The sequence below is a fragment of the Crocuta crocuta genome, unplaced genomic scaffold (genome assembly GCF_008692635.1).
Source record: "Crocuta crocuta isolate KB4526 unplaced genomic scaffold, BGI_CrCroc_1.0 scaffold59, whole genome shotgun sequence".
NCBI lineage: Eukaryota > Metazoa > Chordata > Mammalia > Carnivora > Hyaenidae > Crocuta > Crocuta crocuta.
The window spans coordinates 504038-526958 of record NW_027551578.1 but is presented as its reverse complement, the minus strand read 5'-3'; the positions used below and the strand labels follow the sequence as shown (position 1 = coordinate 526958).

General features: G+C 44.6%; 1 long non-coding RNA gene across 5 annotated transcripts in view; it reads left to right on the top strand.

The window, feature by feature from the left end:
• Positions 1 to 5179: 5179 nt before the first annotated feature.
• The window catches only part of LOC144221204 (uncharacterized), a 46579-nt gene continuing 28837 nt past the window's right edge, over positions 5180 to 22921 (top strand). For all 5 annotated transcript variants that reach the window (XR_013331987.1, XR_013331984.1, XR_013331985.1 and 2 more), the window contains exons 1-3: positions 5180 to 5295; positions 5765 to 5990; positions 6527 to 7296. This is a non-coding gene — a long non-coding RNA (uncharacterized LOC144221204). The remainder of the gene's footprint in view (positions 5296 to 5764; positions 5991 to 6526; positions 7297 to 22921) is intronic.

Here is a 22921-nt window from a genome sequence, read left to right as displayed (position 1 = left end):
GGAGGGAGAAATCAATGTCTACTTTAAGTCCTGATCGTTTTTGGTCTCTGCTAGAACACTTGAAATGTATCCCAATGAAAACAGCCACCAGAGAGGCCCAGTGACCCCCAAGCTCTGCCTCAGAGCTCAGTCAACTCCTAAGACGGGGCTGATTTGAAGGCAGGATTTGGATGTTGACAATAGCGGCAGCTGAGGGGGCTTTGATGGAAAGTCCTGCCATGTTAGATGGAAATACAGAGCCTCAAAATCTCCACCTCATTTTTACTTCCCCTTCTGTCTTCTACAGTCACCCAGACACTAAAGTTTTCCTTTTCTGATGTCGCTCTTACATCACCAGCTCCTTCCTGTCTCCAGTTCCTCAGGGCTTTGGGTCTGAGTGATATTAGGGGCTTTCTAGAACTTTTCTCTGTCTTTCTTCTTTCTGTGTCCCCCACCTCCTTTCTATATATATCTTAAGTGCTTATTTATTTACTTTAAGAGAGGGAGAGAGAGAGAGAGAGAGAGAGAGAGAGAGAGAGATTGGGGGAGGGGCAGAGAGAGAGGGAGTGAGAGAATCCCAAGCAGGTTCCACGCTGTCAGCATAGAGGCCAACATTCACTTTCTATATTTTGATATCAGTTTAATCTTTGTAAAATAGTTGTTCCAATATTTTGATTTCCCTCCAAAGATCTCTAATGACCCCTCCATCATTTGTAACTTTATCTGAGCCCCTCTGCCATCTTCCTTAAGTGCACTTTCCTCACCTACTGGGTTCATGACACGGTCCACAAGAAGCATGTTAGCTCTGTTGCCTCACGACTTCACTCTTAGGGCCTCCTGACTGTGGTGCCTTTCCTTTTGCTTTTCCTCTCCAAGTTTGGCTCAGCCCCCACATGGAGGAGGCCAAGCCTGTTTCTGCTCACTTTGACCTCTGCTTTGTCTGTAGTTCCCATGCTGCCTGCAGCTGGTCGTTTAATTATTCTTGGTATGATGTGTCTCTTGCTAATTCCACTAGTTCTCAGAGCTGTCAGAACTTCAGGGGTGTCCATGATTCAAAGGTATTTTACTCCAGCTAGATGTAAACTCAAATAGTCTTTTTTCTAATGTGGGTTTTAAAAAAATTTTTATTACGTTTCTTTATTTTTGAGAGGCAGAGAGAGACAGAATGTGAGTGGGGGTGGGGGAGGAGCGCGCAAAGAGAGTAGAGACACATAATTCAAAGCAGACTCCAGGCTCCAAGCTGTCAGCACAGAGCCCGATGCAGGGCTCAAACTCACAAACCGTGAGATCATGACCTGAGCAGAAGTCAGACACTCAACCGAGTCACCCAGGTGCCCCTAAACTCAAATAGCCTTAATCAGACACTCTTTCTTACAAGGATCCCTCCCCTACTACTGCTTTGATTCTATTAGAATAAAACTCAAGGTCAAACTCCATCGGGGGCAATCGAGTTTCAACAGCACTTATAACGGTGTTCCTCATGCAGAATGTTTTACACCTTCACTTTCAGGCAGTGTTAGGGCCCCCTGTGCCCTTTGAAGTAAATCACAACCCTCACTTCCTGTTTGGAATTTGGAGGTAAACAGTGATGTGACAGCTCACTGTACGGAAAGTGAGTAGGAGGGCATCCTGGCCAAGATCACAGGCTCCTGAGTTTTGCCCTTGAGTTGAATCACCATATGACAGTCTATCCCTGGCCTCCACGGGTCAGAAACAGAATTCCTCTGTCACAAGAAGCAGGACAAGAAAGGCCACAGAGGCAATCTGGATGATTTAACTTGGGAAAGGTGGATTTCTTTCTCTGGAAGAGCCTGGCTAAACTCAGAGACGACTTCTAATTCCAACACAGTGGGAGCATACTAAATGCTTACTGGCTGCCTGCCCACTGAACGAATGGCTCGCCGTACCTTCAGCGGCAGAAAGGCGCTCTGATCTCAGAGATGAAACCATCTGCAACTTTCTCTTCTCCTTGTCACATTGCTTCCTAAAGCCTTTCTCCAATTTCTAGCCAGCCTGGTTTTCATTTCCTGCCTACTCTGCTTCTACCTGCTTTGTGTTTTGTGCGCTCGACTATAGTTCCCATATGGAGAGGAAGCTACTGTGGTACCCTCAAAAATAATAAAGCTCTCTAGTGTGTTGTGGTTTTTATTTTATTATTATTATTTTTTTGCAAGAGGCAGTAGACTTCAAAGGTTTAGTCTAGCATTTAAAAGTGGGGTGGAAATAATGGGCATTCAGATGCCTTGGGCAACTGGAAAACTCCTCTAGCAAGAAGTAAGTTGCATGGGTAGAATCTGTTTAGAAAATGAACTTAGGTATCTTAGTAATTTCGCACGTATTCGGTTGATGGTAGCAGGTGTTTGCTTTAAAGCTTAGCAACAATACCAGGTAAGGGTGAGTCATAACGTCACTTTGGTTTTTTTTCTAACTTTGGCATTTTTTTTTTCCAGATAAGCGAGCTCCCAAGTCAGTGAAAAGAAAGTCACTGTTCTGCTGTTTATCTGATTGAGCAGAGGGCCTGAGAGCCCCAGGAGCTGGGAGGGAGAGTGGTTTGGAGCAGGTTAGGGAAGAGGGTGCAGTGAGGGCCCGCTGGGGGGGCACGAGAGCAGCGTGCCAGCCTGCAGGGCCCCGCAAGCCCTGGAATGGTCAAAGCGCCTGCGGGGCCGTCACCGTGATTTAAAGCTCTGAGAATATAAATTAGCAGGAGGTAGGTTGACGGTGGATGGTGTCATTCTGGCCCTGAAAGGCCTTCATAAATCAGTGACAGCGGAGCCCCAGCCAACTCCCTTCCAGCTGGTTTCCGGAGGCCCTCCCTCCCACTCTGCTCAGACAAGTGGGAAGAAGGGATTACTGAGTGGGTAGGAGACTGCAGCGTGGCCGCGCCCTCCCCCTCACTCACAGATCTGAGCGCTTGACATTGAAACCTCAGAATCCTGGGAGCACCTGGTGGCTCACTTGGTTGAGTGTTGCTTCAGCTCAGGTCATGATCGCGCCGTTTGTGGGTTCAAGCCCCGCGTCTGGCTCTGTGCTGACAGCTAGGAGTCTGGACCCTGCTTCTGATTCTGTCTCCTTCTCTCTCTGCCCCTCCCCCACTCACACTCTGTGTCTTTCTCTCAAAAACAAATAAATGTTAAAAAAGAAAAGAAAAGAAAAGAAACCTCAGAATCCTTGCTCCAGGGGTAGGATTCAGAGTCTGACCTTGGGAAGGATTTGCCTTCGACAGTGGTGGTGATGCGAGTCTAATGAAACAAATTCTGTCCTGTTGGATAAACACAACGGAGCTCTGGTGGACAAGAATGGTTTGTTCCTTCCTTCTCTATCCTTTGTGCTTTGTTAACAGAACGTCCCTGGCACATCTGTGCTCCAGCGTGCTGCCAAAAGCTTGGCTCTGTCCCCCCTTACTGGGGACACTGTCAGAAGGTCAGCAATCAGCTGTAAGTCCCTCATCTAAAGGCACAGGGAAGCGCTAAAACCCTGCCAGGATCCCTGGGATGTTTTCAGCTTTAAAGTTTAAACTTATTTCCCTGAAGCCACCCTCCCACCTCCACGCCAGCCCATCAACTCCTCCCTCTTGCTAGGGTAGAGTTCTGGGATTCAGGGTGTCTTTAATGCCCTTTTGTAAAGCAGGAGCACCCAGCCATTGACACCAGGAGCCACGTTATTTCTCTTTAGTCTCCTCAGTTCTGAGCTCCAGCAGGCTGTATATTTTACCGAAGAATCAAGAGTCACACCGAGGTCAGCTATCATCACCTTTGCCCCTGAACTCACTTACCTCTCCTGTTAAGCAAGTAGGCACAACGTCATCTCCTTAGTAGAAAACAGAGTGGGAAATATGACCTCTAAGCGGCTCTAAAGAACCGAGGAATAAGATTCAGATGTCTCTCTACACCTCGGCCAATTTGCCTTCTTTTCTTCCCTGGAATGCCAAATCCCTTTTACAAACCAGGAAAGTAACTTACTAGATTGCAGTTATCCTAGGCTGGGGTTCGAGGAGCCCCGGCTTGCCCCCTTTGTCCCTGTGGGCTGTTCAGCTCAGGGGGTGAGCTGATCTTTTCAGGTTCAGGGGCAGAATGTCTACTTCTGGGAGGGGAAGTGGATGAGGCTTTCTCTTTACTGTGGCCAGACATGAACCACCTTAACTTTTGGACTCACAAATGCTTTGTTTGTTTGTTTGTTTGTTTGTTACCAAGGATATAGAATAAAGACGGAACAACAGACGGACCAAGTACCTGGAAACACTATTTCTGTACACACAGGAGGGCAGAATTGATTTGTTCCTTAAGCATAAAATCTGTCTCCCACAGAGGTTTTGCCTCTTTAAAAAAAAAAAAGTTTGTTTATTTTGAGAGAGAGCGAGTGCAAGCTGGGGAGGGGCAGAGGGAGAGTGAGAGAGAGAATCCCAAGCAGGGTCCCCACTGTCAGCACAAAGCTGTTCACAGGGCCCAGTCCAACGAACTGTGAGATCATGATCTGAGCAGAAATTAAAATTGGACGCTTAACCAACTAGGCCACCCAGGCAGCTGGGGCTTTTGCTTTACGTATCTGCCCTTGCTCTGATCTGCCCTTGCTCTGCTACTTTCTGGCTGTGTGACCTTGGACAAATTACTTTCCATCACTGTGCCCCATTTTCCACATCCGATATATTAATCATAATATTATCTCATAGGATTGCTGTCTAGCCTCAATGAGATAATAACGGTAAAGCTCTTAGAACAGTGGTCAGCACACAGTAAGTGCTCAAACATGCTAACATTTGCCGTATGTCTATGAATGGCTTTTCTGATTTTTTTTTCCGTTTAGCCAAGCAGCTCTCATTTCTTGCCTTTTCTTTGTATTTGAACTCAGACTGCGTGAGTACAGTCTACCCGCCTTTGGGATTTCTCCATCTGAAAGAGCGTTTCCATTTTAGGGACAGCCTCTCAGGATTCCTCTGGGAAAGCAGCCGCTGGGAACCGCTCCCCTCTGTCTTCTGGGCTCCAGAATGACACATTCCAAGCTAGAGCCATCTCGGCATGGCTGCCGCGTCCCGGTTTTCTTTGTGAAGCGTCCTCGATGCGGGTCCCGTTGCCATCCCAACGTGCTTTCTGTGCTTTGGGAGTGGCCAGCAGGGGGAGCTACTCGGCCGCTTCGAGCCTCAGGCGGAGCTTCGAGACCGGCCAGGGCTTCTCCTAAGGACGGTGCCTGTGGATCTTAACGTTGGGAAGATAGAAACCGTCCTGGGCGTGGAGATTCGCTGTGTACTATGCAGTTAGAAGTTTATAAGACAGAAAGCTGAATGTTACAGCTGTCGAGAGCTTTGCCGGCATTGTACCTGTGGTGAGATTTCCTAGCTACCCTACCTTGAGCAAGTGGCTTAAACTCCTTCAGGCACAGTTTCTTTATATGTAAAACTGGAGAATCCAGCCTGGCCCCCGGGGGGGGGGGGGAATGGGGGGGGTTGCTGGAAGAGTCTGTGTGGCTAATCGAGATTTCAGCCACGGAGGCATTCAGGGAATGCTAGGTGTTGTTACTCAGTGAAGGCTGAGCCGATTTTGAAGCACCCCACCATTTCTCTCGGATCTTTTCTCTCTCCAGGCCCGACGGCCTCCTTTTCTCTCCCTTCAGCTCTGCGTTCTCTCCCTGCCTTTCCTTCCTGTAACTGAGGCCTGGAACCCATACCTTTGGTTGTGATGGAGCCTTCCCCTGCGAGAGCCACAGGGCCAGGGTAGCTGGAGGAGAGGATGGGCAACAGCAGGTTCCGACGAAAGTCGGTGTAAACCTTTCCCTACTTCTCTTCACTTTTTAGGTGCATTCTACAAACCTCACTGGGGGCTTAATCATGAAGAAGGCAAAATGAACCGCAAGCCTCTCACCATACCCGCGCTTACTGCATCTACCCTGCCAGAGATATGGGATGTCAGCAAGAAGAAAACCCCAGAAGATCATTCTTTATGGACCCATGCACAGAACTGGCAGTGCTGTGTGGACCTTATCCTGGGTGGCGTCCATCCTCCCCATCCCTGGGTACCTGGGTAGGTGTGATCAGGGCTGCTCTGGGGTCTGGGAGCCTGGTGGTGGCCGCAATGAGGGGCACAGCCCCAGCTGGGGCCGAGGACGTCAGGCTTCTAAGGGTCCACACTCAGCTTCACTTGGGGACCCGGTTCAGGTCTGGGTTGACCCGGGTGGTTTGGTTTGGGGCACAAGTGGAAGTCTCCTTGCATTCTGTCCTCTGAATCTCAAATGAGGCTGGTTTTGTTCTGCAAATGGAGGGCCCCTCTCTATGCTTTCTGTCCTCAGGGACAGATTTCCTTTGTTTCCAAAGGAAACAGCATCTCTTAGGAGAGGGGTAAAAAGCTCTGTGCGCGGAACAACTAACTTTTAGCCCTGGAAGTCCTGTGTCCCTGCAAAGCTCTCAACCCATGTGGGGCCGGCCAGTCTGTGGGACAGAGCGTGTAAGTGATCGCAGGTGGGAGAGCCCCGCAAGAGAGCTCCGTGGCCCCAGGAGTCCCAGGGAAGACAGTGTCTGTCGCTCAGGAAAAAAAAATGTGCCATTTCCTCCCACCTCCAGGATCGATGTTGTCCACACTCAGACGTTTCTCACAGCACCTGATGGATGGGGGATCCGAGCCAAGCAGCCATCTTCCTGAGTTTGTCAATGAGAGGCGCCAAAAAGCAGACTCAATCCAAAAGAGGACACCTTGGAAGGGCCACCAGCCTCTGTCCAGGAGCCCCCTGTCCAGGAGCCCTCAGGAGTGAGGACTGGAGCCTTGGCCTTCGGACCCCTGAGGCAGGCTGCAGCAAGCCCTTCTGGAGAGCAACTCACAGACCTTTGCCTCTAATTGGCCTCCATCTCTGCACTCAGCCATTTCCGCTGCCTGCGGCACAACTCATAAAAAGCCAGGCTTTCTTCCATACCTTTGAAAAGTTCAAAGGAACCCATATCCTAGGGAGATCTGGCAACACAGGCACCTGGATCTGAAGGGACTGAGGGCTCTGGCGCCCCCTCCCCCTGCTTTTTACTGCTTGTCAGTGTCAGTGTCCCATGCTCCCAGGGAAGGGAGGCTCAAACCCACCAAGGCCAGCTCTGCTCTGTTTTATGGGATCAGGCTGTGCTCTTTAACCCTGTCCTGCATTTTGCAGCAGGAGCCCTCATGGCCACGAAGCAGGTCACGAAACAGATGTCAAGCCCATCCTAAAGCAAGCGTGTGATGAAGCCAGATTCACTGCTGGTGCATTGGTCAGCCCTGGTCTGTTTGGATGCTGCCTCCCTGGCCTTGCTCCGCTCATGCTTCTGCCCTTCTGTGGGAACCCCGTGTTGCAGTAGGAGGTGGAGCCCAGGTGAGCCCAAGATGTGAATGTGTTCAGGTTGGGGGTAGGGTTTGCAGGCTCTCAGGCACAGCTTTAAAACTTGATTCTTCCCTAGTATCCAAATTGGTGATTTTTCTGCATAAACATCTTAAGACTCTGTCCTCAACTTCAGACCAACAGAAAGTTTCTAGAGGAAAATGAAAGAGCTCTGTGCTCTCTCTCCCAACCGGTGGCACTTAAAAGGTGTTCAAGAAATGCTTGTTAATTGCATGAATCAAGTCGGCTATGGAACAGGAAACTGGGATCTTGAAGGGGACCCCAGTTTAGTTACTTACAGAGGATGGGGCTAGATTGGAAGGGGAAATTTTTATCTACTTGCCTCCCTGCAATGACCTTCATTCTTTTACTACCTATCAAGCCAACTGGTAGATGAATATGGTATGCCTTTCTTTTTTTTAGTTTTTTTTTAATGTTTTTTTATTTATTTCTAAGAGAGAGAGAGACAGCGTGAGCAGGGGAGGGTCAGAGAGAGAGAGGGAGTCACAGACTGAAACAGTCCAGGCTCTGAGCTGGCAGTCAGCACAGAGCCCGACGCGGGGCTCGAACCCACGAACCGCGAGATCATGACCTAAGCGAAAGTCGGACGCTTAACCGACTAAGCCACCCAGGCGCCCCTGGTATGCCTTTTCAATTGCACTCCTGTGTATGGTGGAAGGCTCTCCATTAACTTCTCTGTTCCCTGCATCCTACCTTTTGTCCCTCAGCCATTGGTCTCGATCCTTCAAGGATCCGATCACCTTGGGATCACTCAGTTTGTCAGAGATCCAGAACATAGGCCCTCTGGGTTTTCCTTTCTTCTAGTCTTTGAACTCCTCCTGCAGCCCCAGTGGGCAAGTGTGTGGCTTCATAATTTGTGGCACCTGGGATGGAATGTCTGCCTTTTGTTGCACACCTACAGCCTCTAGATCATTTAGGGTGAGGTTTGTAGAATGCACCTAAAAAGTGAAGGGAAGTAGGAAAAGGTTTACATGGACTTTCTTCAGAACCCTCTGTTGCTCATCCTCTCCTCAGCTACCCTGGGATGCTCTGTTTTCCTGATAACGATAGCTTAATGCTATAAAAATAGAAGGTTTTTTTTTTTAATGGTTTACAGCTTCTGAAACATGGTCATCTGCTGCACATTTCAAGAGTTTGAGGTCCCAATAGCTCTGTTGGCTTTCCTGCTATGGCACATGTCACCCCAGCTCCACCCAGGTTATGGATGTCATTGCTGAGTTCCACGCAATGAGGTTGGAGTTTGGTTTGTCCGGCAACACTTCTGATTGTAATCCGTTCTGTGCAATGAGTCACCAAGCTCAGTGTCTCTGAACAACAGGGCTTTCCGTGTGGGGCTGGTTTGTTCTCCTGACCAGCCTCTATCCCTTCTGAATGCTGTGAGCTTGGAATTATTGTGACAGCTGCCTCGTGGCCCTCCAGCTACTTGGACAGAATACTGCCTGCCTTTCAGGACTCTTGTGAGGAGCAAGAGAGATATCATAGTAAAACGTCTGATACAGGTTTTATCAGCTGTAGCTGTGACCCGCTGGTGAAATAAATCTGAGGGGTTGTGACCAGCGCTAAAAAAAATAAATAAGTAAATAAAATAGAACAGGTATTGGTTTTTCTTTGCACTGATGAAAGTGCTAAATGTTCCAAGATTAGCTTATGGTTATGGCTGCACAGCTCAGGAAATGTACTAAGAACTTTTGAGGTGTACACTTGAAATGGGTGAATTTTGTGCTGTGTAAATCATATCGTAATAAAGGGATTTATAAAAAAAAATTAGGAACCCTGAAAAAAATCCAGCAAGCTATATGTTTGAGATCTGTACACTTTATTGTGGTGTGCCAGACCTCAATTAAAAATTAAATATAAACAACGGAATAGAAAATATCAGAGTACCTCACAGGTAGTAAGGACAAGCATGGGTTTTATGAAATACATGTGTCCGTGTATGTGTTTGGCATAGATCTGCCCAGTCAAAGTAGGCATTTAGCAATGGTTATTTACCCCCTTCCTTCTTTCCTAGAAACCCAGATTGTACCTATGTTCAGTCATTGGCCTTAGAGTGTGGCCTGTTTCTGCCCCTGAGAGCAGAAATTCTGCCTAGCTAGAGAAGCCCCTCCTCACCTCTGCCTTTCCATGTGCACACACACACACGCATGTGCACGTGCACACACGCACACACGCGCGCACACACACACACTCAATTAAGTCAAGCTGTCTTTTCCAGTTAAACAAACATCACACTCCTGGAAGGCAGAACAAATAGCTGGACTCTCCCCAAAGAAAATGTGCCTCTGGGCTTCTGGTTTGGAAAGTTTTGTAATGTTTACTTTTCAGTGTTCTCTACTTGACTCCTTCTCTCTTTCGTTTGGTTTTAAATACCGCGGTTTCAATGAGCTGTCTTAGTGCTGTGACCCTGGGTGGGGGGCTGTTCTGACAGGCGTGTGGCTCCCCCAACCCCTTTCTCCTTCCCAAGTGTGAGTGGTGGAGGTCAGAACCTGGAGATACAGAAGCATGGCTGTTGTGTGGGTAAGTGTGGGGCAGGGGTCTCAGCCACTGCCACCACCAAGACACGTGCAGACAGTTGTCCAATCTGGGTAAATGGACTAAGTCATCAAGTACCCAGTGATCTTATGAAGATGACCAATTTGCAGGTAGCCTTCAGTTGACTCCATTTCACCAGGGATGAAAAGATCTGCTGCTTTTGGACAATTCTGTTTCCTTTGTTTGTTTGCTCACGTGACACCTTCCATGACCATTGAGGGGGCTGGCACAGAGGTGCTGGATGGAGAGACCAAGTTGGGAATGACAGATGGCAGCTTCTGTCGGCACAGGGAAGGCGCTAAAGTCTGGGAAATCAGAGAATTATTAGAATTTCCTCTGGTTCGGTGAGGTTTGGTTTCAAATTCCACGTCATGTTATAGAGCAAGATGACTACTAATTCGTGGTCACTTTACAACTGGTTTGGGATAGAGGGTTAGTCTCTGTAATTAGTGCTCTGAGGAGAAGGTCATGTCAACTCTTTTAGCCGCTTGGGATCCCTGAGTGCCCAGAGCAAGAGTGGATATTTTTATTGTTTTTACTTCTTATCTTCTGGTTGTCTTTTGTTTCCCACCAAGTAGATGATCTATGGTAGATGGTAGATAGTGGGTGCTGGATGGTCAGTGGTCGACAGTGGTGGGCGGGGGAGGCTAGATCCCAGACCTTGAGCCCTACCTACCCACTGAGAATCCTGGCTCTGCCTCTTTGCAGCATGATTTTTGTGCTACAATTGTTACATCAGCAAAATAACAGCACTTCATTCATGGGATTTTATTTTTGTTATGGTAAAATATATACATATATAATTTACCATCTTAATTATTATCATTTAAAAAACATTTTAATGCTTATTTGTTTTGGGGAGAGAGAGACACAGAGCATGAGTGGGGGAGGGGCAGAGAGAGAGAGACCCAGAATCTGAAGCAGGCTCCAGGCTCTGAGCTATGAGCACAGAGCCCATGGTGAGGCCTGAACCCATGAACTGCGAAATCATGACTTGAGCTGAAGTTAGACACTCAACTGCCTGAGCCATTCAGGTGCCCCTATTATTATTTTTAAATGTTTATTTATTTTTGAGGAGGGGGAGAGGCAGAGAGAGAGGGAGACAGAGGATCTAAAGCGGGCTCTGCTCCGACAGCAGAGAGCCTGATCACAAACCATGAGATCAAGACCTGAGATGAAGTCGGAAGCTTAACCACCTGAGGCACCCAGGCGCCCCATCATCTTAATGATTTTTAAGCATGCTGTTAAATACACTTACATTGTTGTGCTACCATCACTACCGTCCACCTCTAGAACTCTTTTTATCTTGCAAAACTGAAACCCTGTCCCCATTAAACAACAACTCTTCATTCCTCCTCTCCTCCCAGACCCTGGAAACAAACCACTGTTCTACTCTGTCTGTATGGATTTGACAACTCTGGGTACCTCATATGAGTGGGGTCATACACTCTTTTGTCTTTTTGTGACTGACTTGTCTTATCATGGTGTCTTCAAGGTTCATTCATGTTTGCAGCATGTGTCAGGATTTCCTTCCTTTTCAAGACTGAACGGTATTCCAATGTGCACATTTTGCCTGTCCATTCAGCCATCGATGGATGCACACTTGGGTTATTTTCCACCTTTTGGTTATAGTGAATGATGCTGCTATAAACATGCAGGTACAAGTATCTGTTCAAGTCCCTGCTTTCAATTCGTTTGGGTGTATGCCCAGGAGTGGAATTCCTAGGTTATATGGTAATTCTGTTTTTAATTTTTTTGAGAAACCTTTATACTGTTTTCCACAGCAGCTACACCATTTTGCATTCCTACCAGCCATGTACACACATTCTAATTCCTCTTCATCCTCATCCACAATTGTTATTTTCTGTTAAAAAAATTTCTTTTAAGTAGTAGCCCTCTAAGCTTTTATTGTTGAGAGCTAGATGACAGAATGTATGAAAAGTACTTAGCAGAGTGCTTGGCTTAGTAAACGAGGTCTGGCTTTGGTAGCTCAGGCTTTACCTCTCTTTCTGTGGAAGTAGAATAAGTGATAACTTTCTCAGAAGACACGTAAAATGCTTACTTGTCACCTCACAGATCATTGGCCTCAGAAGGCCAAGGGCATGCAGTTAGACAGGAATAATAGATTCAGCTGTCCTCTGGAGGGGCCCTCTATGGCTTGGGGTCATGTGAAGCTTTGAGATTCTTGAGGGGAACAACGTGGCTTTAAGGGTGTCCCTGGATGGGGAGTCCTTTATCTGTGACCTCTTTCCTTGTGAGTCTTTCCTTGCCTGCGTCCTCACTTGTTTTCACTGGCTGGCCTAGTAGACACAAGATCGGTATATAGAGAGGAGCAAGGACAATATCTTGCCATGTTCCATGGAGTCTTCTGAAAGAGGGTATGGTGATAAAACTCAAGATTTTTCTTTGAATTATCATGGAAATGCTGAAAAACAACTTTATTCATGCTGGATCATTTATTTAGCAAGAGAATATCTGGAAAGGGATAACTAGCAAGATGAAAAATGGTCTTTATTTTCTAGAATGAGTCTGCATATCCGGAAACAAAAAGGACAAAATGAACATGGTCTTAGGTAGGATGACAGTTGACTACAATTGCATTTATTCTATGATTAGAACATTCCAAAAGAGGGTCAGGGACATGCTCTGTGTGTACGCCATTTCTCCGCGAGACATTGGGCTCTGTCCTCTCCTTCTTCAGCAAAAGGCTACAGATTTCTGTACCACATTGACCATATGGGTTTATACTTTCTGGTAAAGAGAAAGCCAGAGAAGTGATTTTTTTGGATTAGAAAAGGAGGAAGAATCCAGTAATGTTTAAAAAAGAAGAAGAAGAAGAAGAGGGGCACCCGGGTGGCTCAGTTGGTTAAGCATCCGACTTCAGCTCAGGTCATGATCTCACTGTTTGTGAGTTCAAGCCCTGCATTGGGCTTTCTTGGAGCCTGGAGCTTGCTTTAGATTCTGTGTCTTCTGCTCTCTCTGCCCCTCCCCAGCTTGTACACACACTCTCTCCCAAAGATAAATAAACATTAAAAAAAAAAAAAAAAGAGGGCTGCCTGGGTGGCTTAGTCAGTTAAGCGTTCAGCTCTTGGTTTCAGCTCAGGTCATGATCTCATGGGCAGTGAGCTCAAGCAGTGAGTCAGACTCCTAGCTGACAGTGTGGAGCCTGCTTGGGATTCTCTCTCTGTCTCCCTCTCTCTCTGCCCCTCCCTACTTGCTTTCTTTGTCTCTCAAAATAAATAAACTTAAAAGAAAGAAAGAAAGAAAAGAATAGANAAGAGGGCTGCCTGGGTGGCTTAGTCAGTTAAGCGTTCAGCTCTTGGTTTCAGCTCAGGTCATGATCTCATGGGCAGTGAGCTCAAGCAGTGAGTCAGAGTCCTAGCTGACAGTGTGGAGCCTGCTTGGGATTCTCTCTCTCTCTCCCTCTCTCTCTGCCCCTCCCTACTTGCTTTCTTTGTCTCTCAAAATAAATAAACTTAAAAGAAAGAAAGAAAGAAAAGAATAGAAACTTTTTTTGGTCTGGAATTTTGCTTAAAAGATTCAGGGCAAGTCTCCCCTCCACCAACCCCCACCCCCACTGCAAGGGAAATTTTTAGTCATGTTTCCATCAGGTTGATAGTTCCTTTCCCCTCAGTTTAAAAACCAATCTAAATGNTCTTTGCTGAGAGCAAACTGAGGGCTGATGGGGGTGGGGGGGAGAGGAAGGGGGGTGATGGGCATGGAGGAGGGCACTTGTGGGGATGAGCACTGGGTGTTATATGGAAACCAACATGACAATAAACTATTAAAAAAACCCAATCTAAATGTAAATAGCTTTAATTTAAATTGTGATTCTCCCTAAAAGAATTCATTGGAGTATTTTTAATTGTTACATATCATATCATGTATCTATATACCCATTTATAGCTATCTATCACACATACACACAGATATTACCTGTGGACACAGGAATGGATACCAGTTTCATACGGCGGTAGCTTATAAAATTTCGATGGCCTTTTTAAAGAAAAAAATACAAATGATCTTTGCAGAATTTTCCAGGAACACAAGTGTGTTGACCCCTCCCAGGTTCTGAGTTTCAGTCGGCTTCCCATGAGATTCCCTATGAGGTCTACCGCCCTTCAGAGGCTCCCCGAAGGGTGCTCCATTATCTCCGACTCTGCGGGGCTGTGCCTGAGCTCCAGTGGGAAGGAAACATGGGTCATGGTAACTAGCGGCTGGAACTTGATCCTGACTCCAAGCCCCTGGACCTTCCCCATCTTTACAGGCCTACTCAAAGGCCAGGGAAAGCAGTGTTCAAGGAGCAAATCCAAATGCTTTAGTCTTGATGTAGGGAGATGAGAAAACCAGCAACAGTGGCCGGGGAGGGAAGGCAGAGAAGAGGGTGAGAGCTGGCGGCTGGGCCGGGGCTGCCTAGTGGTCTCCGTTGGGCTGTTCGAGGACAGGGACATTAGTTGTTTCCAGCTGAGCCAAAAACGGCCTCTTCGCAAGAGCTGGAGGCTGGGAGGCTGAATTATTCCTGAGCAGGAAACTGGCCGGCTCCCTTCTGGGACTGCCACTGGAGTGAAAGGCACAGTTTAAGTGAGCTGAGCTGTGTGGGTGCCTCCTATTACTCTGGGCTCCAAGGTCTGTGTCTTTCCCCAGAGCCTGGGAAGCAGCTCCTGGCCTCCTGGGGCCACAGCGTGCGCTCAGAGCGCAGCAATGACCCAAACAGCCAGATATCCAGAGGCTCAGCGTCTTGTCTTCCTGCTATTGTCTTCTGTGCATCCATCACCTGTCCCCAGAAGTGCAGGGTCTGTCGCTGGGGAGAGGACCGACAGCAGATGGACCCAAAGGCGGGGGTCCCTATGAGCAGAACGGGGAGGGACTGGGGAAATGTTCCCAGGTACAGGGACACGGTGTCTCCTGGGTCAGGTAGAATGGCTGTAAAGGACACCATCGGAGAATTGCAGAAGTTGGTACATGGGTTGTAGGACAGATAATTGCATCTGTTTAAAATTTCTTGAATTTGGAACAGTTATACTGTTGTTATGTAAAATCATACATTTGTTCTCAGGATAAAAATGCTGAAATATGTAGGGGTGAAAGGCAATGTTGTCTCTGAAACTTTCAAATTGTTCAGAAAATAATAATTATAGTTTACATCAATCATATATACATATATATGTATATATATACAGTGTGCACAAACGTAATAAAATGTGATTGCTGAATAAAAGGTATAAGGGAGTTCTCTGTACTATTCCTAAATTCTCTGAAGTTTGAAATTATTTCACATCAAAAAGTTACAAAATAGGGGCACCTGGATGGCTCAGTCGGTTGAGCGTCCGACTTCAGCTCAGGTCGTGATCTCACGGTTCATGGGTTCAAGCCCCGCGTCGGGCTCTGTGCTGAGGAATAGCTCAGAGCCTGGAGCCTGTTTCAGATTCTGTGTCTCCCCTTCTCTCTGACCTTCCCCTGCTCACGCTGTCTCTATCTCAAAAATAAATAAAACATTAACAAAAAGTTACAAAATAAAAAAGCAGAGGTTATGGAGTTCTTAGGGCCATGTACTTTGGGGTGTTTCCCAGCTGTCTATGTTAGAACTCCACGGGGTGTTTAAGGTCCAGGTTCAGGGGTTCCACCCACAGACCTCTGTTCCAGTGGGTTTGGGGGAGCCTGAATGTATGCATTTTCTATAAACACCCCAGAGGATTCTGGTTCTGGCGACCAGCAGCTGCCACTTGAAGAAACACTTCCTCCTCCGGGAAGATGTGCTTACAACCCAATGGGCAGAAGGACCCGTGAGCCTTGTCAGAGCCTCTCCCTGGCCTGCCTTCATTCTTGCTGGCTACTTGTGCCTACAATGGGCAGACAAAATTCTGACCTAATCCTGTTGAGGCAGGAGCCGGGACTGGTTTAGGACTAAGCCACTCACCCTAAGCCAGTGGTGGTCCCATGTCTCCTGGACCCCAGCTCTTCCCTTTGTACCCTTGCTATCACAGTGTACATGGCATCCCGGGAGATAGTCTCCGAGTCATTCAATCCTCCCAGAAACCCAGAGGTAATATTACTGACACCAAGGGAGCACTCCATAAGAAGTGGTGGGGATCATCAGGATGCTGGTGTTGCCTACACTGATATGACGTAACCACCAGTAAATGACGTGCTGGGGCAAAGACAGGGCTGAGGATGAGGACGTGCATATAAAGAACACAGATAAAGGGCAAAACTGGTACAAAGCAGGAGAGTAAAACATGTGTTTGAAGTTATTGCTTTGCCCACCGAATATGTTTTGGATACACATGCGCCAGGCAGTATGTGAGGTACCGCGACCACGGGCAAGGGCAATAACAGATACAACCCCCTTTTTGTCGTGAAGCTCAAACTAGAGCGAGATCTCACGAGGAGCCAGGAAAGCAGGAAGGCTAGCCCTGATCTGCAATAAAGCCTTCAGGAAGGGAACGAGTGAATGGGGGATAATACTGCTAAGAAAATGTGACACCAGATAATGGGGGGTGAGAAGGGGGTTCTCAAGTATCAGGGAGCCCATTTTTCTGCAGGTCCCGTCAAGGTCTGACAGATAAATATTAGACTGTGTGTCCCAATAATAATAATTATTTAAAAACTCAAACTTTTGTCCCAAGCTCTTGCCAGCGGCTTTTGGAATCATTAGAGTTTCCAGAACAGGTAGGTCCTTCCCCTCTTCTGTCCCAATGTGGTCCCTCTCTGACTATGTGAGTGGTACCCACCACCGGGTTCCTTATTGCCATCGCCTCCAAGCTGCCCCTTGCTGCTCTGAGTAGGTATGATCTCAACCGTCTCTCTCTTCTCTCCAGAAGGAGGTGTGCTTCTTTGTTTCTTATTTACTTACTTGTGTTTAGCATATTTTTTGAGTAGGCAAAACACAGAGCTGAAAAATAAATTGTATGCAGAATACATAAATGACACCTCTGCCATTCCTGCCTCACCAGCCCTTCCAAAGGCACACATCTCTTTCCAGAGATAATCTCTCTATGCTAAGGAATAGATTTTTCTTCCTTTTAAGAGAAATTCTATTTTGTACTTTGCTTCTTTCACCTATTTAAAATTTGTAGGTGGATTTAGGAGATCATGTCCCATCAGTCCACAAGAAAGTTCCCCATTCTTTCTGTGACTACACAGATTTCCATTGTGTATATGACCTATGGTCTAGTTAATGGATCTCCCTGCTGCTGGCCATTTAGGTTGTTTCCAAACTTCCCATTTGAATACACATGTGACCTAATGTAGGCTAAATTTCTAAAGGTAGAATTGTTGAGTCAAAAGATATGAGGTTTGGTAGTTTTGATACATATTGCCAGATTTCCTTCTATCGAGGTACCGATTGACATGGCCACTAATCATCCGTAAGTACCTATTTTACCACATAATTGTTACCATAATAGATTGTCAATTTTTTTGACATTTGCGATTTTATATGTGAAAAAAATGTAGCCCATTGAACTTTTAATTTACATTCTTTTTAGAGTAAGTGGATTTGGACATCTTTTCATGTTTAAAATCTATTTTCATTTTATTTTGGAGGCATTCCCTGGCCCCTCCCCACCCCCTACCAATATCCATTGGGGTTTTTTCTACTGGGTTATGTTTATATTGAAAAGGAGCTGTTTATATATTAGCCAGATTAGCTCTTTGTTGGTGACGTGAGTTGCAAAATGTATTGTCATGCAAACCCTGAAATATTTGTCCATACTTGAATGGATCAATCTTTTCTTTCTTTTTCTTTTTAAATGTTTATTTTTGAGAGAGAGACACAAAGTGCGAGTGGGGGAGGATCAGAGAGAAATGGAGATGCAGAATCTGAAACAGGCTCCAGACTCTGACTTGTCAGCACAGAGCCCAACATGGGGCTCAAACCCACAAATGGTGAGATCAGTTCTGAGCCGAAGTTAGGCACTTAACCAACTGAGCCACCCAGGTGCCCCTGGATCAATCTTCTTAAATGGCTTCTGTTTTGTTTTGAACTTAAAAAGACATTCTTTATGCCAAGATTATTGTAAAAATTGTCTCATGAAGTCTTCTAACTCTTCCATGACTTGATTTTTATATAAAAATTTTAGATCCATATTGCATTTACCCTGGTGTAAGACGTGAAGTGTGAATTCAACTTCCTTTTTTTCCACAGGTGGTTATCCAATTGTTCTGACATATTTTCTGTACTGATTTGGTGTGGTGTCTTTTCCATATGCTAAATTTTCATTTGTCCTTGGGTTTATTCACGGACTTTAGTTCTGTCTCATTTATCTGCCTGTCTATTTTTTTTTTAATCATTACCACACCATTTCAGTCATTAATTAGAATATGTCAGTATTTGCCTGTGCTGCCCCATTATTACTCTTCATTTTCAGAAATGTCCCGACCACTTTGTTTCCTTATTTCTATATGTAATCTTTAGGATCAGGTTATCTAGTTAAACAATCTTGTTGGTATTTTATTTGGATTGCTTCTTTAAAAAAAAAAAAGTTTAAATGTTTATTTATTTTTGAGAGAGAGGGCACTAGTGGGGAAGGGGCATAGAGAGGGAGAGACACAGAATCTGAAACAGGCTTGAGGCTTGGAGCTGTTGTACAGAGCCCGATGTGGGACTCGAACTTGTAACAGCAAGATCATGACCTAGGTTGAAGTTCGACGCTTAACCAACTGAGCCACCAGGTGCCCTGGGATTGCTTCTTTATAGGCTATTTATATAGTAAGTAAGGGAGAAATGACATTGTGTTACTTCCCAATCCAAGAGTATAAGGAATCTTTTATTTGTTCAGTGTACTTTTAATGTGTCTAACAGTAACATTTTAATTTTTTATATAGATTTTCACTTAGTTCATGTTGACTTTATTTCTAAGTAGTTTTTTCTTTACTCTGTTGTAAATTACTCATTAATATATCTCCTAACTGGTTATGGGTAAGTGTATGCTGATAGATATTGAGTTAATCATTTTATATTATTACTGAATTTTCTTATAGTTTATAAGAAACACAGAGTGGGAGTTTTAATCAATAGAAATTAGCTTTTTACCTCTTCCCTTTAATATTTATTCACAGAATAAATTCTCGATCACTGGTCAGTTCAAGTTTTCTTGTGCAAGTGACTGATGTTGAGTATTCTTTACATTGACAAAAATCATTATTTTGTCATGGGTATCCTTCCATGGTGCTGGTTTCTTAGGAATTTTATGTTATTTATGTTGATACCATTTTTTTTTTGCCAAATCACTAAAAAAATCCCAATGATTTTATGATTCACTTCTCTTCCCTAGTTGAATTATCAACCAGGACAAGAGCCTATTCATCAAAATCCATTACTTTGACTAGAAATAGATTTCTTCTTATTTAATGAATTATTACTTTGGGTGTGGTCTGAATTTCTTTGGTTTAATCTCATTCCTGATATCAGAACAATTTCTATCAGTTTCTTTGCCTTTATTTCTTGCTTCTGTTTCAAAGTCCATTAATTTATATATGGATTTTCTCTCAGTTTTTTTGATAGATAAATTTAAAGATGAGAAAATAAAATCCTTTTCATGTATGTCCAGAAAAGGAATCTGTACTAATGTTCCAAAACATCTTTCAGTGACAGTTATAATGGTATATTTATGCTTTAATAAGCTTTTTAAAAAAACATTTACTTATTTATTTTGAGAAAGAGAACGAGTAGGGCAGGGGCAGAGAGAGAGGGAGGGAGAATCCCAAGCAGGCTCGGTGAACTCACAAACCATAAGATCATGACCTGAGCCTACGCCAAGAGTTGGACACTTAACCAACTGAGCCACCCAAGCGCCCCAGCTTTTAACAAACATTTGCATTTTGTTTGTATTCTGGGTTCTCTTTCCTGTACTTGAAAATATATTTTAGACTCCTTAAAACATTTACTTGTGTTGTGGGGCTTGAACAGTTCATTTTTGGGACCCTGATGAGAGCTCTTTCAGTTAGGGTTTAGTGGTTTGCAATCACTTCTGTGTGTAATCGGTTATTGTTAGTGTTGTGGTGTGGGCTGGCTCCCATGAATATCTTACTGCCAATCCTTTGGCTGACCGCGAGCATGTAGGAGCCAAGATGGAGTGGAAAGAGACGATGGTCCTAGAGGACCTCAGCTAATATATCTTTGCAAATATTCAGGAACTCTTTCATGTAATTATCACTCCAGAAAGCCTGGCATAGGTTTAGGCTGTTCTGGAACTGACATAGAGTTTAGGGCTCTTTTCTTGTCGGATTCCAAGTGCTTTTGTCAGCCTTGAGGCTGTCCTTTAAAAGCCCAAGGAGTAAGTGTGAGCTAGGTGTGGCTAATCTGAAGGACAGTAAGGTGAGCTCTTACATGGCTGATCTGAGGCCGTGCTAATCCAACAAAGCCTGTCCTTTGTGGCAATTCCAAGCTGACCAAGGGAGGTACTGTTATATTTAGAAACCAACAGAGTGAATGTAAAACTAATATATTTTTCACCTTGGAACTGTAAGACATTATCAGAGTTCAGGTTTAATCAGAACATTGCATTCAAGTACAGAACTGTAGCAGCATTTTTTAAAAAATTATTTTATTTATATAAATAATTTGTACTTATTATAAAAATTAAGCTAAAGGTCAAAAGTAAGTAAATAAAAGGTTCTTCTGAATTTGCCTATTTATAATACTTTGTTGAGAATCCTTTCTAATACTTTACACATAATATATATCATGGCATATATAATATATGATATGCATACACATGTTTTCTTTCACAAATGAGATGAACTCATATATATTATTGTTTTGTTTCCACTCATCCGTATCAGTCAGACATTTTTCCTGTTGGCATATAGAGATAACTCACGTTGTTTTTAATGGATGCAGGGTATTTTGCTAAATGGATGTTCCAGTATTTATTTTAATTGTCCCTTCCTTTTGGACTTTTGTTTTTGGGCTTTTGCTAGTAAAGACAATACTGAAATAAATATTTTTATGTAAATATATCATTGTACACTTTTGAAACTTCATCTGTAGGAGAAATTCCTGGACTTCCAGTAGAATTGGTGGGTCAAAAATATATATATTTATAATTTGGATATGTGTTGCCAAGTTGCTCTCCAGAAAGGTTGTGCTAATTTATACTCTCACCTACGCATTTGAGAGAGGGCTTCATCTTTGGCTACACAGCTAGGGAGAAGATATCTTTCTACCTATCTATATTCTCACACTGCTGCATAGAGTAGTGAAAGAGCATGAAGATGGGACTTAAGACAATCTTGCAGAGGTAGTTTGGTGTACAGAAATCAGAGAGTTTTGGAGTCAGAGGACTTAAAGTTTTTGTTTTTTAATTTTTTTTAATGTTTATTTTTGAGAGACAGACAGAGTGTGAGCAGAGGAGGGACAAAGAGAGAGAGAGACACAGAATCTGAAGCAGGCTCCAGGCTCTGAACTGTCAGCACAGAGCCTAGTGTGGTGCTCAAACTCACGAGCTGTAAGTTCATGATCTGAGCCGAAGTCTGATGCTCAACTGACTGAGCCACTCAGGCGCCCCTGAAAGACTTCAGTTTTAATCTTGATCCAGCCACCCACTAACAGGGTGAATCTGGTGCAATTTACTTAATCTCCTTCAGTAGGAATAATAGTGCTTCTCTTGTAGTGCTGCTGGGGAAGTTTAATGAGATAATATATGTAAAGGTAAATGTTAGAGACTGTTATGTGTCAGTCAAATCTGGTTTCATTTCACTCTTTCTAGCCTACATTTCCCAGCCTCCCTTGCAGTTAACTGGGAGCCATTTTGACTGGGTTTTGGCCAATTAGAGGTGGGCAGAAAGGATGACCACCACCTCCAGGCTTTTTCCTTTCCTCTGAAATAACAGGATCTTGCTGTGAGATATTAGAGAGACAGATGCCCCTGGAAGCAGCCTGTGCCTCTGCACAGAGGAGCTCTGCCCTATGTCCAGCCCACATCAGACTGTAGTAGATCAAAAGTCTACTTCTTGTGCTGTTATTGTGCTAAGTCATTGAGATTTCAGGATCTGTACAGTATGGGCAAGCCTGCTCTCACCAATAAATGTAAGGGCTTAGTTAACACTGCAGTCATTCTGCAAACGTATGTGCTCTTTCTAGGTTCAAGATTGGATCTGAGGCTTATTTAGTAACCTTAAGAAGTTCCTTCCTGGGGCCTGAGCATTCTCATCTATTAAGTTGAGTGCAACGAACCCCGATGTCTCTCCCAGGTCTCATACTCAGTGGTTTAGATTTAGTAGAGGGCGGTGCATACGTGTAAATCCTTGGTACCTTGGGCCCTGATGCCAGTAAACCTCAGCAGCAAGATAGCATAGCATGGGGGTTATAACACAGGCATCAGAGCCAGGCTCCCTTGTTTCAGAGCCTCCCCTCCCTTACACAAGCTGTGCAAACTTAGGCAGACAGGCTACTTAACCTCTCTGTGCCTCAATGTGCATCACATTTTACAATTTTCCTCATACAGATAGATCTTATACATATTTTGTTAGACTTGTACCTAAAGTATAGTAAAACCTTGGTTTACGAGCATAATTCATTCCAGAAACAGGCTTGTAATCCAAAACACTTGTATATCAAAGCGAATTTCCCATAAGAAATGATGGGAACTCAGATGATTTGTTCCATAACCCCAAAATATTCATATAAAAATGATTGCAATACTATAATATAGTACAAAATAATAAAGAAAAATAAATTAACCTGCACTTACCTTTGAAAACTTTTTTGGCTGGTGTGAAGGAGACAAGAAAGAGGAGGGTTATTACATAAGATGACTTTCACTATCACTAATGGAATCACAGCTACAGAACAGTATTAATAAACTTTCTCATATATTGTATTTAATGTAACTGTCAATAAAGCAGCAGAGGAAAGGGCCTATATCTGTAGGCAGTCTGACCTAAAATGATGCAAAGCATTCCTAAGCTTACCCTTGTGTGGAAAAGCAAAGAACTGTCCACAGGGGCTTTGAGGTGACAAAAAATACACAAATGCCAGTTGTGGGCACCTTCCAACATTCCGAAAAATCACTGATTTCTGTCAAATACCACAGCCTGAGACCGGGCATCTTAGCATGGGAGA